Source organism: Gorilla gorilla, chromosome 1 (assembly GCF_029281585.2).
Source record: "Gorilla gorilla gorilla isolate KB3781 chromosome 1, NHGRI_mGorGor1-v2.1_pri, whole genome shotgun sequence".
NCBI lineage: Eukaryota > Metazoa > Chordata > Mammalia > Primates > Hominidae > Gorilla > Gorilla gorilla.
The window spans coordinates 123909312-123922032 of NC_073224.2; the positions used below are offsets into that span (position 1 = coordinate 123909312).

The window sequence follows — 12721 nt, forward strand, 5'->3', positions numbered from 1 at the left end:
TAGAAAACCCCATCGTCTCAGCCCCAAATCTCCTTAAGCTGATAAGCAACTTCAGCAAAGTGTCAGGATACAAAATCAATGTGCAAAAATCACAAGCATTCCTATACACCAATAACAGACAAACAGAGAGCCAAATCATGAGTGAACTCCCATTCACAATTGCTTCAAAGAGAATAAAATACCTAGGAATCCAACTTACAAGGGATGTGAAGGACCTCCTCAAGGAGAACTACAAACCACTGCTCAATGAAATAAAAGAGGATACAAACAAGTGGAATAACATTCCATGCTCATGGGTAGGAAGAATCAATGTCGTGAAAATGGCCATACTGCCCAAGGTAATTTATAGATTCAATGCCATCCCCATCAAGCTACAAATGACTTTCTTCACAGAATTGGAAAAAATTACTTTAAAGTTCATATGGAACCAAAAAAGAGCCTGCATGCCAAGTCAATCCTAAGCCAAAAGAACAAAGCTGGAGGCATCACACTACCTGACTTCAAACTACACTACAAGTCTACAGTAAACAAGACAGCATGATACTGGTACCAAAACAGAGATATAGAACAATGGAACAGAACAGAGACCTCAGAAATAATACCACACATCTACAGCCATCTGATCTTTGACAAACCTGACAAAAACAAGAAATGGGGAAAGGATTCCCTATTTAATAAATGATGCTGGGAAAACTGGCTACCTATATGTAGAAAGCTGAAACTGGATCCCCTCCTTACACCTCATACAAAAATTAATTCAAGATGGATTAAAGACTTAAATGTCAGACCTAAAACCATAAAAACCCTAGGAGAAAACTTAGGCAGTACCATTCAGGACATAGGCATGGGCAAGGACTTCATGTCTAAAACACCAAAAGCAATGGCTACAAAAGCCAAAATTGACAAATGGGATCTAATGAAACTAAAGAGCTTTTGCACAGCAAAAGAAACTACCATCAGAGTGAACAGGCAACCTACAGAATGGGAGAAAATTTTTGCAATCTACCCATCTGACAAAGGGCTAATATCCAGAATCCACAAAGAACCTAAACAAATTTACAAGAAAAAATCAAACAATCCCATCAAAAAGTGGGCAAAGGATGTGAACAGACACTTCTCAAAAGAAGACATTTATGCAGCCAACAGACACATGAAAAAATGTTCATCATCACTGGCCATCAGAGAAATGCAAATCAAAACCACAATGAGATACCATCTCTCACCAGTCAGAATGGCCATCATTAAAAAGTCAGGAAACAACAGGTGCTGGAGAGGATGTGGAGAAATAGGAACAGTTTTACACTGTTGGTGGGACTGTAAACTAGTTCAACCATTGTGGAAGACAGTGTGGCTATTCCTCAAAGATCTAGAACTAGAAATACCATTTGACCCAGCCATCCCATTACTGGGTATATACCCAAAGGATTGTAAATCATGCTGCTATAAAGACACATGCACACGTATGTTTATTGAGACACTATTCACAATAGCAAACTTGGAACCAACCCAAATGTCCATCAATGATAGACTGGATTAAGAAAATGTGGCACATATACACCATGGAATACTATGTAGCCATAAAAATGGATGAGTTCTTGTCGTTTGTAGGGACATGGATGAAGCTGGAAACCATCATTCTGAGCAAACTATCACAAGGACAGAAAGCCAAACACCGCATGTTCTCACTCATAGGTGGGAATTGAACAATGAGAACACTTGGACACAGGGTGGGGAACACCACATACTGGGGCCTGTCATTTGGTGGGGGGAGGGGGGAGGGATAGCATTAGGAGATATACCTAATGTAAATGACAAGTTAATGGGTGCAGCACACGAACATGGCACATGTGTACATATGTAACAAACCTGCAGTTTGTGCACATGTACCCTAGAACTTAAAGTATAATAATAATAAAAAAAAGAACATGCTCCTTTAGTTCAGAGGAGTTTGTTATTACCCACCTTCTGAATCCTACTTCTGTCAACTCGTCAAACTCATTTTTCTGTTGAGTTTTGTTCCCTTGCTGGTGAGGAGTTGTGATCCTTTGGAGGAGAAGAGGCATTCTGGTTTTGGGAATTTTCAGCATTTTTGCACTGGTTTTTCCTCATCTTCGTGGATTTATCTACCTTTGATCTTTGATGCTGATGACCTTCAGATGGGGTTTTTGTGTGGGTGTCCTTTTTGATGATGTTGATGTTATTGCTTTCTGTTTGTTAGTTTTTCTTCTAACAGGCCTCTCTTCTGCAGGTCTGCTGGAGTTTGCTGGAGGTCTACTCCAAACCCTGTTTGCCTGGGTATCAGCAGTGGAGGCTGCAGAACAGCAAAGATTGCTGCCTTTTCCTTCCTCTGGAAGCTTCATCCCAGAGGGGCACCTGCCAGATGCCAGTCAGAGCTCTCCTGTATGAGCTGCCTGTTGACCCATGCTGGGACATGTCTCCCAGTCAGGAGGCATGGGGGTCAGGGACCCACTTGAGGAGGCAGTCTGTCCCTTAGCAAAGCTCAAGCACTGTTCTGGGAGATCCACTGCTCTCTTCAGAGCTGGCAGGCAGTAACGTTTAATTCTGCTGAAGCTGTGCCCGCAACCACCCCATCCCCCAGTGCTCTGTCTCCGGGAGATGGGACTTTTATTTATGACCTTCTGACTGGGGTTGCTGCCTTTCTTTCAGAGATGCCTTGCCAAGAGTGGAGGAATCTAGAGAAGCATTCTGGCTGTAGTAGCTTTGCTGTGCTGTGGTGAGTTCCACCCAGTCCAAACTTCCCAGTGGCTTTGTTTACACTGTCAGAGGAAAACCGCCTACACAAGATTCAGTAATGGCAGATGCCCCTCTCCCCACCAAGCTCAAGCTCCCCTGGTTGACTTCAGAATGCTGTGCTGGCAGTGGAAATTTCAAGCTAGTAGATCTTAGCTTGCTGGACTCCATGCTGGTGGGGCACACTGAGCAAGACCACTTGGCTCCCTGACTTCAGCCCCTTTCAAGGGAGTGAAATGGTTCTGTCTTGCTGGTGTTCCAGGCACCACTGGGGTACAAAAAATAACTCCTGCAGCTAGCTCAATGTCTGCCCAAATGGCCACCCGGTTTTGTGCATGAAACCCAGGGCCCTGGTGGTGTAGGCACCAAACGGAATATCCTGGTCTGCAGGTTGCAAAATCTGGGGGAAAAGCATGGTATCTTGGCCAGATATCACAGTCCCTCATGGCTTCCCTTGGCTAGGGAAGGTAGTTTCCAGACCCCTTGTGCTTCCTGGGTGAGGCGACACCCCACCCTGCTTCTGCTCACCCTCCATGGGCTGCGTCCACTGTCTAACCAGTCCCAATGAGATGAACTGGGTACCTCAGTTGGAAATGCAGAAATCACCCACCTTCTGCGTTGGTCTCACTGGGAGCTGCAGATTGGAGCTGTTCTTATTCAGCCATGTTGCCAGATTCCCATACTCTCTATCTATTAAACAGTGCAGCAGAGGAAAATCAGAGGAAAGGGAAAAAAAGCAGGTGTCATTAGAATACTTGGAAAAATAGTAGGTACTTTGGAGAATTGTGGTCATTTAAAAGAAGCTCAGAAGTCTAAATTAGATGTCATTGTAAATGGGTTGATAAAAAGAAAAGGGAAATTGACCATGATTCCACTGTTAGGCCTTCACTTTTTATTCAGGTCTCAAATTGGCTGCTGCTTTGGTGGACTGATAATTTCAGGACACAGAGTGGAGGGTCTTTAATCTGGCAGCAAAGATGGAGTGCTTGTGCTGAAAGTTCAGGGACATACTAAGAAAGAACATGTCTATGGGTGACTGTCTGGCTGTTGCAGCAGTAACAGTGCCATTGTGGGACAGGATGCCTAGATGACCATGACCCTTGAAGATGACCTCCATTACCCTGATTTGTGTGGCAACATGTGACTTGGAAAAAAATGGAAGCTTCATGATTTAGTCTGTTTGTGCTAGTATAACAAAATATATGAGGTCGGATAACTTACAAACAATTGGAACTTATTTCTCATGTTCTAGAGGCTGGGAAGTCAGTATTGAAGGTCTTATTATGTTCCATGTCTGGTGAGAGCCCAGCATCTCCTTCCAAGAGAGCATCTTGTTGCTGCATTCTCTGCAAGAGATGGACACTGTGTCTTCACACGGTGGGAGAATGGAAGGAGCCACCTAGTTCTTTCAAGCCCTCTTATAAGGTCACAATCCCATTCATGAGGACCCTGTCATCATATATTAATCATTTCCTAAAGGAACCAGTTTAAATCCTATCACACTGGCAATTAAAATTCAACCTATGGATCTGGAAGAGATATATTAAGACCATACAAGTTCACAAGATCAAGAAGGAATACGGGACAAGGGTAATCTTGGTATAGCCTAACTCATGCACTGCTGCAAGGGACTTTGGGAATATTTTTTACTTCAAGTCACAGAGCCAAGGCCAGAGACAAGAAAAAACACAGGAGTGAAGGAAAGAGTAAAATATTCATTGTCAAGACCTAGAATGTTATGGGATTTTATGGCCCATTGACTAATATTTATTCTGTGCAATGCAATGACCTTCAAGAAAAGTAGCAGAGAGTTTTCAGATCAGGGATTCAGGAACCATAGAAACAAATTAAAATTGACTAGTTCAGTTCTTCAAGAGTAAAGAAGAAAGGATATATCTTTATTTTGGTCATATTGGATAGCTTTAGTAGATAGATGGAGGCTTTCTCAATAAAGTACTACAGAACTAAATAAATGGCAGAGACTTAAGTCTAAGAAATCTCCTCGTACTCAGGAGTCCCCAAGAACATGACCTCAGACATTGGGCAGACTCATTAGAGAGCTCTCCCACCAGCCATGTCCTACAGCATATGATCAAACCTAGGCAGACTTTGCTCTCCTCTGGCCTGTTCCACAACCCTCATACCCTTGTCCTCCATCAGAAATCTGCCTCGCAGACAGTGGGACTTGGTGCCCTTTCTAGATATTTACTCTTTGGAAGTTCACATCTAGATCATAGAATTCTCACATACAACTTTTCTCACTCTCTTTTTATTTGTGTTCAATTCATAACCATGGTCTCATGATTCTCCTCACATCAGAAAAAGATAAGAACATCTCAGTACTAAATTGTTCTTTGTGGTTAAATAAATAAATAAGTAAAGACTTGAAGATAAGACTTGAAATCAGAGAAAACATAAGCAGGATAACATCCACCTCTCCAAACACCCAATCACAGTCTCATAAATCATTTTTTTCATGCTTTCATGCTTGCTAGTAATCATGTTGCAAAATTTACCAAAGTTTCTTTTTATTACAGGGACTTCAAAGCAGGCATAATGGACTGCTTAAGGTCATCTCTTCAACCCTGAAATCACCAGCTGAGGACTTGTGGGATTCAACAGAGATTGGTTTGTGGTAAGAGTGAAACAAACCACATGAGCATATAGTATTAAAGCAATCTGGTATACAGACAATGCAGACAATGATGTTAGCTTACTTTATAAGAGAATGTAGTAGAAGCTCTCTTTGAATACATCCACCTGGTGATAACTGTGCTCCTGGACACACATGTGTGTAATTTTTTAAGTTGTGTCTGTACTCAGAGGACAAGATCCAAAATTCCAAGGGAAATGGCAAGAATATTAAGATAATGCCAAAATACTTTTCTCCACTGCTCAGAAACCGGGAAAAATGAATGTCCACAGTAAACTGAAGAGGTGCATATAAAATCTCAGAAGGAATCTCTTAACTCCTAGAAATTCTTACATTTGTAATGCAATCTGATACAAACCTAGGCAAAAGACCTGAACAGACACCTTGCCAAAGAAGATGTAAAGAATGCAAAAAACCATGTAAAAAGATATTCAATATCATATGTCATTAGAGAATTGCAAACTAAAATGAAAATGAGATACCACTGCACATCCATTAGAATGGCGAAAATCCACAACACTGACAACACCAAATGCTAGCAAGAATGTGGAGCATCAAGAATGCTCATCCATTGCTGGTGGGGATGCAAAATGGTACAGACACTTTGTAAGGCAGTTTGGCAGTTTTTTTAAAAACTAAACATATTCTTACCATATGATCCAGCAATCATGCTTTATTTAATTTACACAAATAAATTGGAAAATTGGAAACTTATTTCTTAAAACTTACTTTTAAGTTAGATTTTCTTTTTTTTCTTTCTTTTTTTTTGGACAGAGTTTCACTCTTGTTGCACAGGCTGGAATGCAATGGCATGATCTTGGCTCACTGAAACCTTTTCCTCCAGGGTTCAAGTGATTCTCCTGCCTCAGCCTCCCGAGTAGCTGGGATTACAAGCATTCACCACCATGCCTGGCTAATGTTGTGTTTTTATTAGAGACGGGGTTTCTTCATGTTGGTCAGGCTGGTTTTGAACTCCCAACCTCAGGTGATATGCCCACCTCGGCCTCCCAAAGTGCTGGGGTTACAGGCATGAGTCGTCATGCCTGGCTGGTTAGATCTTTATAGGGGTTTTATTCATGATTATCAAAACTTGGAAGAAGTCAAATTGTCTTTCAAAAATTGAATGCATAAACAAACTGTGGTACATCCAGACAATGATATATTATTCAGTGCTAAAGAAGAAAAAAGCAATCAAGCCATAAAAAGACATGGAGGAAACTTAAATGTATATAAATGGAAGAAGCCAAAATGAACGGGGTGCATGCACTGTGATTCCAACTATATGACATTCTAGAAAAGGCAAAACCTTGGAGACAGTAAAAACGTCAATGGCTGTCAGGGTAAGGGTGCACAAAGGAATGAATAGGTAGAGGACAGAGGATTTTAGGGCAGATGATACTAAAATGGTGGTGATACGTCATTATACATTTGTCAAAACTCAGAGAATGTAGAAGACCAAGAGTAAACTTTGGACTTTGAGTGATAAAGATGTGTCAATGCAGGTCAATTCATTTTAATAAATGTACCATCCTGGTGGAGGGTGTTGATAGTGGTGGAGGTTATGTATGTTTGGATGTGGGAGTATACGAGAACTATCTGCTGTTTCCCTTAATCTTGTTGTGAAGTTAAAACTATTATAGAAAATAAAGCCCACTTTAAAACTTAAATGAGATAATACATGCAAAGCACCTGATATATAGTAAAGGGCTCAATTAATATATTATTAGAGCTCATATGTAGAGCTTTCTATGTGCAAGGAGATGTCCCATATGACCTATTGGTCTGATCTTAACTGACTCATCTTTAAAATAAAGTTCTAGAGTGGACTTGCTGGGTCAAGTGTGTGAAAGTTTAAAATATTTTGTCAGATACTCACTAGAAATTTGCATCAACTTACATTTCCAAAAATAACACGCCTGTTTCCCCACATCTTCACCAACACTTAGTAACTTGAGTTATTTTAATATTTGCTAAACTACTTGTGGCTTTCATACTGGGTTCAATGAAGGGTTCATGTTCTTTGTAATGCAAAAGAAATCCCCACAGAAAAAGGCACCTCACTGGAAGTATGACAATCTCCCTTTTTTTTTCTTAAACATTGGAATTTCAAGAGCTCTTGCATCAGCATAAAGTTTGATTTCCTCTGAAAACTCAACTGGGGAAAGATCTAATTTCAAGCTCCCTTGCAGAGTTCTTGGGAGATTCAGTTCCTTGCAGGTTACTAAACTGAAAACCTCAGTTCCCCCTTGACTGTTGGATGCCTTCAGTCCCTTGCTATATTGTCCTCTCCAGCATGGCAGGTTGCTTCATCAAAGCCAATGACAAAGCGGAAGTGTAAAAGCAAGATGGAAGTCACAATACTTTCTAATCTAATCATGGAAGTAATATTTCATCACTTTTGTCCTATTATACCAGCTAAAACAATTCACTAGTTTCAGCCCACGTACAAGGGAATGAATACCAGGAGGTAGAGATCACTGGAGTCATCTTAGAGGCTGGTTACTATACCATCACTGTCAGCATCTAGAGCACCTGGTTGAATGCCATCTATGTGACCTCACCCCACCCAAGATAACTGGCAGACAGAGTAATAAGTAGAAGAAGGAAACCAGATTTTTCTAAAGCCTATTCCTTCCTCACTTCGAAGGCCTTCTGGGAAAGACAGCAAAGTTGAGCTCATATAAACCAAAAGCTCTGGTCCCAGTTCTCCCTGTGTGGTGGGGAGAATTGCCCATTCTTTCTTACTTCTGACAACTGGCTCTTCAAGTACACTTCAAATACCTGAGAACCTACTCATATCCATTCTCTGAATGGGAAGAAAATTGCTCCTCCTTGGCAAACATCTTTGGCCTGGGCAGAAGTCCCAGGCTCTCATTAGTATGGGAAACTTTCCACTTTTTTCATTTTTGTGGTCACTGTTCTCTTCTATTTCCTTTTATGTATTAGTCCATAAGCACTAAGTTTTGAAAGCACTAAGACATTCTAGAGTCCTTGATTGTTCACCCGTCCTTCCATTTCTTTATTCAATAAACATGTAGTAAGTTCCTATTATGTCAGATGTGCAAATTCTTATGGTAATAAAAAGATGTATGAGACACAGACACTTTATTTAGTCAAACACTCAACAATATTTGAACATCTACTGTGTACAAGGTGCTAAGAATCAATAAAGGAGTAGTGCAGTTTAAGACAACACAACAAAAACAAACTCTTCACTCCACTGGCTGTAACACCTTTCTACTCTGAGATCTTCATGGCACAACTTCTTGAACAAGTGTTGTTTTCAATAGTCACTCTCTTCACATTTTTCTTCTATCCCTCAACATGCAGAAGAAACGTGGGTTGGACTTTCCAGTTGAACTTTCAACCCAACTATTTGTGGAAATTGCTGTTACCAAATTACTTATGATGTTGCCAAAACCAATGATCAATTCTCTTCCTATTACATTTCATGCATCAGAAGCATCCAACATAGTGGACCACATTCTTTTTGAAATACTTTCTTCACTTGACTTTTACAATGCCATCCGCTCCTAATTTTCCTCCTGCCTGCCACCGACTCCTACTCAGTATCTTTAGCTGGCCCCTCCTCCTCTGTTCAACCTCTAAATGTCGATATGTCTATTCCAGGATTCAGTCTAGAAACTTTTCCTTTTATCCTTGAATATTCTTACCCTAGCTTATTTCATCTAGTCCTGGGCTTTTAAAAATCACTTTACGCTACTCATGTCCAAGTTGACCTCTCTAGGACTATAGCATAAGGGGTATAATTATTCTAAAGTAACCCAGAAGTTTAATAAGTTGGCAAAGAAGAGGGATTTTCTTTTTCCCAGCATGAGGGACTCTACCTAGTATATGTCCCTATAGAATGGATGGCTTTCTCCCCTAAGAAAAGGAAAACCCTTTGCACGAGCCCCAAAAACTCTAGGTTCTGGGCAGTTGATTTTCCCAGATAATGTTGTGAACAGCTGGCACCTAAATCTAGACTGTTTCACACCAAAAGCCTGTGTGTTCCTCCATTGATAAAGCTGTGTCCTCGTGCTAACATGATAAAAAATTGTAGTAAGGGAAACTAGTCTTCCTACACTGAAACACAGACTCATATTGTAAGCCCAGTAATTTCCTGACCATTTATGCATCAGCGTAAGGTAGGACGATGGGGAAATCATGCCATCTATTCTTTTGCTGATTAGTAATCTTTGTGAGTTTTCCTAATACAGCATTTTTTTTTTTTTGGCTGAACGCAGAAGAATTTATTGATGGTACACAACAAGATCGGGCTCCCTAGGCCTCTCCCTCTTCAGAAGGTCTGCATGGAAACTGTGAGGAGGGGAGATTCTCATTGTGGTGGGGCACTGAGTGTGGCAGGGACTCCCCAGAAGCTGAGGGCCTCTGTTTTCCTCTCATGCTCTCGCTGGGGCTGGTGGTCCAGGGATCTTACTCTTTGAAGGCCCTGTGGGCAATGAGGTTGACCACCCTTTTGCTATAGCCAAATTCATTGTCATACCAGAAAATGAGCTTGAGAAAGTGGTCATTGAGGGCAATGCCAGTCCCAGGATCGAAGGTGGAAGAGTGGGTGTTGCAGTTAAAGTCAGAGGAGACAAGCTGGTTCTCAGTGCAGCCCAAGATGCCCTCGAAGGGGAATTCCGATGCTGCTTCAACACTTTCTTGATGTCATCATTTTTGGCAGGATTTACATAGGCAAGTCAGGTCCACAAATAACATGTTGGCAGTAGGGACACGAAACATCATGCCAGTAAGCCTCCTGTTCAACTCAGGGATGACATTTCCCATAGCCTTGACAGTGCCAGGAGATGCAGGAATGGCATTATGGAGAGCCCCGTGACTGTCATGGCATAGTTTCCTGGAGGGGCTATTCACAGTCTTCTGGGTGGCAGTGATGTGTGGACTGTCACCATAAGTCCTTCCATGACACCAAAGTAGTCATGGATGAACTTGGCCAGGGGTGCTAAGCAGTTAGTGGTACAGGTGGCATTGCTGATGATCTTGAGGTTGTTGTCATACTTCTCATGGTTCATGCGCATCTCAGATATGGGGGCGTCAGCAGAGGGGCAGAGATAATGACCCTTTTGGATCCCTCCTGCAAGTGAGCCCCAGCCTTCTCTATGGTGGTGAAGATGTTGGTGGACTCTATGATGTACTCAAGGCCAGCATCACCCTATTTGATTTTGGTGGGATCTAGCTTTTGGAAAATGGTGGTTAAATTTGTATTCATGACAAGCTTCCCGTTTTCAGCTTTGACGGTGTCATGGAATTTGCCATGGGTGGAATCATACTGGAACATGTAGACCATGTAGTCGAGGTCAATGAAGGGGTCATTGATGGCAACAGTATCCACTTTAACAGAGTTAAAAGCAGCCCTGGAGACCAGGCACCCAATATAGCCAAACCCATTGACTCCAGGCTTCACCTTCACTGTGGTGCCTTGGGGATGCCGCTGGCACTGCACAAGAAAATGTGGCTGTCTGTCGAATGGGAGAAGCAGAAAGCTACAGCATATTATTTAACCCATAATTATCATATTGAGAAATTCTTTGCGAAATCTGATGCCAGTAGGTGGTGACTCAGATGGGCATCACTTGACATAGCATGCTGACCTTCCCCGAGCATCATGTGGACAATTCAGTTGTCTCAGTATTACTTGTTTAAAAGACTATCCTTTTGCTCCATTGAATTACTTTTGTGAAAATCAATTAACCCTATGATTTTGGCCATTAACTAACACATAAGCAATAATTTCCTCAAAATGGATTATAGGCCTAAATTTAAAGGCCAAATTATACACCTCTTAGGAGAAAACATAGATTAACATACTCATGAACTTGAGTTCGACAAAATCCCGATGTTTCCTGGTAGAATAAAAAAGTTGAAATATTGAGTCATGATCAAAACTAAAACTGTTTGCATTTTAAAAGACATCAATAAGATAATGGAAATATAATCCAGAGACTGAGAAAAAAATTTCAAGTCATACATTTGATAAAAGATTTGTATCCAAAATATAAAATACACTGACAACTAAATAGCAAAAAGATAAATAAACCAGTTTTAAGTTGGACAAAATATTTGAACAGCCATTGCACCAAAAGGTGTAGGAATAGCTAATAAAGCACATGAAAAGATGGTCAATATCATCAGTCAGCAGGGAAATGCACATCAAAACTACAATGAGATACCACTTCTTACCCACTAGAATGCTATGATAAAAATGAAGGACAACAATTGAGGAAGTGAAATAACAATGATGTGGAAAAATTGAAATACTCATGCACTGTTGATGGAACATGCAGCCATGCTGGAAAGCAGTTTGGCAGTTTCTTAAAATGTTGAAGACATTTACGGTATTACCTAGCACTTTCATTCCTTGTTGTCTACTCCAAAGGAAAAAAACCTATGTCCACACAACACATGAATGTGAATATTCGTAGCAGCTTTATCCATAATAGTCCATAAAGTAGAAACACATCAAATATCTATCAACTGATGAAAGAATAAACAAATGGGAATGATTCATACAATTTAATAGAATTTAGCACCTAAAAAATAAAATATTGATACGTGCCACAACACAGGTGAACCACAAAAGCACATTAATCTAAGTGAAAGAAGACAGATACAAAAAACCACATGTTGTATGATTCCATTTTTATGATATCCAGGAAAGACAAATCTGTAGAGTCAGTCAGTCAATTAGGGGTTGTCTGGAGCTGGGGAGTGGGAAGAAGCGGTGGTATTGATGAGCATGAGGGATTTCTTAGGAATCGTAGAAATGTTCCAAAACAAGATTGTGATGATGGTCAAACAAGTCTAAAATTTTACTAAAAATAATTGAACTGTACACTTAAAACAGATGAATGTTATGATATGTCAATTATACCTCAGTAAAGCTGTTTAAAAACAAAAGAATGTTAGCAGTGTGGCCTTATTGACCCCTAATCAGTCTTGCTCTTTGTTTTATTTCTTGCTTTCTTTAGTGCTTACATTTATTAGTTTCACTCAGAGACTCCAAGAGACACTGGCTGAAATCTACCAGCCTCCAGAACTCTCAACAGCTAAGGGAATGAGTGACCCTCTCCTGAAGGCGATGGGGATTGTTAAGGTGCACTCCAGCATCTGTTATAGCACGTAAAGGCACGTGATGCACCTGAGTGGTTTCAGGTAGTGCTCCACATGTCTCAGCAAGATCCAGGGCCTGCAGCTACTTCTCTTAGCTTCAGAGAACAAGCTGCTGCATCCTGGGTCACAGGGCTAACCTTTCCTAGGCAAGTGCGTTTGAAGCATTGATAGTCAGATCCC

At 40.9% G+C, this 12721-nt stretch overlaps 2 pseudogenes; both read right to left on the minus strand.

Annotated features, from left to right (window-relative positions):
• The window catches only part of LOC101146918 (glyceraldehyde-3-phosphate dehydrogenase-like), a 75827-nt pseudogene that overhangs the window by 39332 nt on the left and 23774 nt on the right, over window positions 1-12721 (minus strand).
• LOC101147637 (glyceraldehyde-3-phosphate dehydrogenase-like) lies at window positions 8447-10819 on the minus strand (annotated as a pseudogene).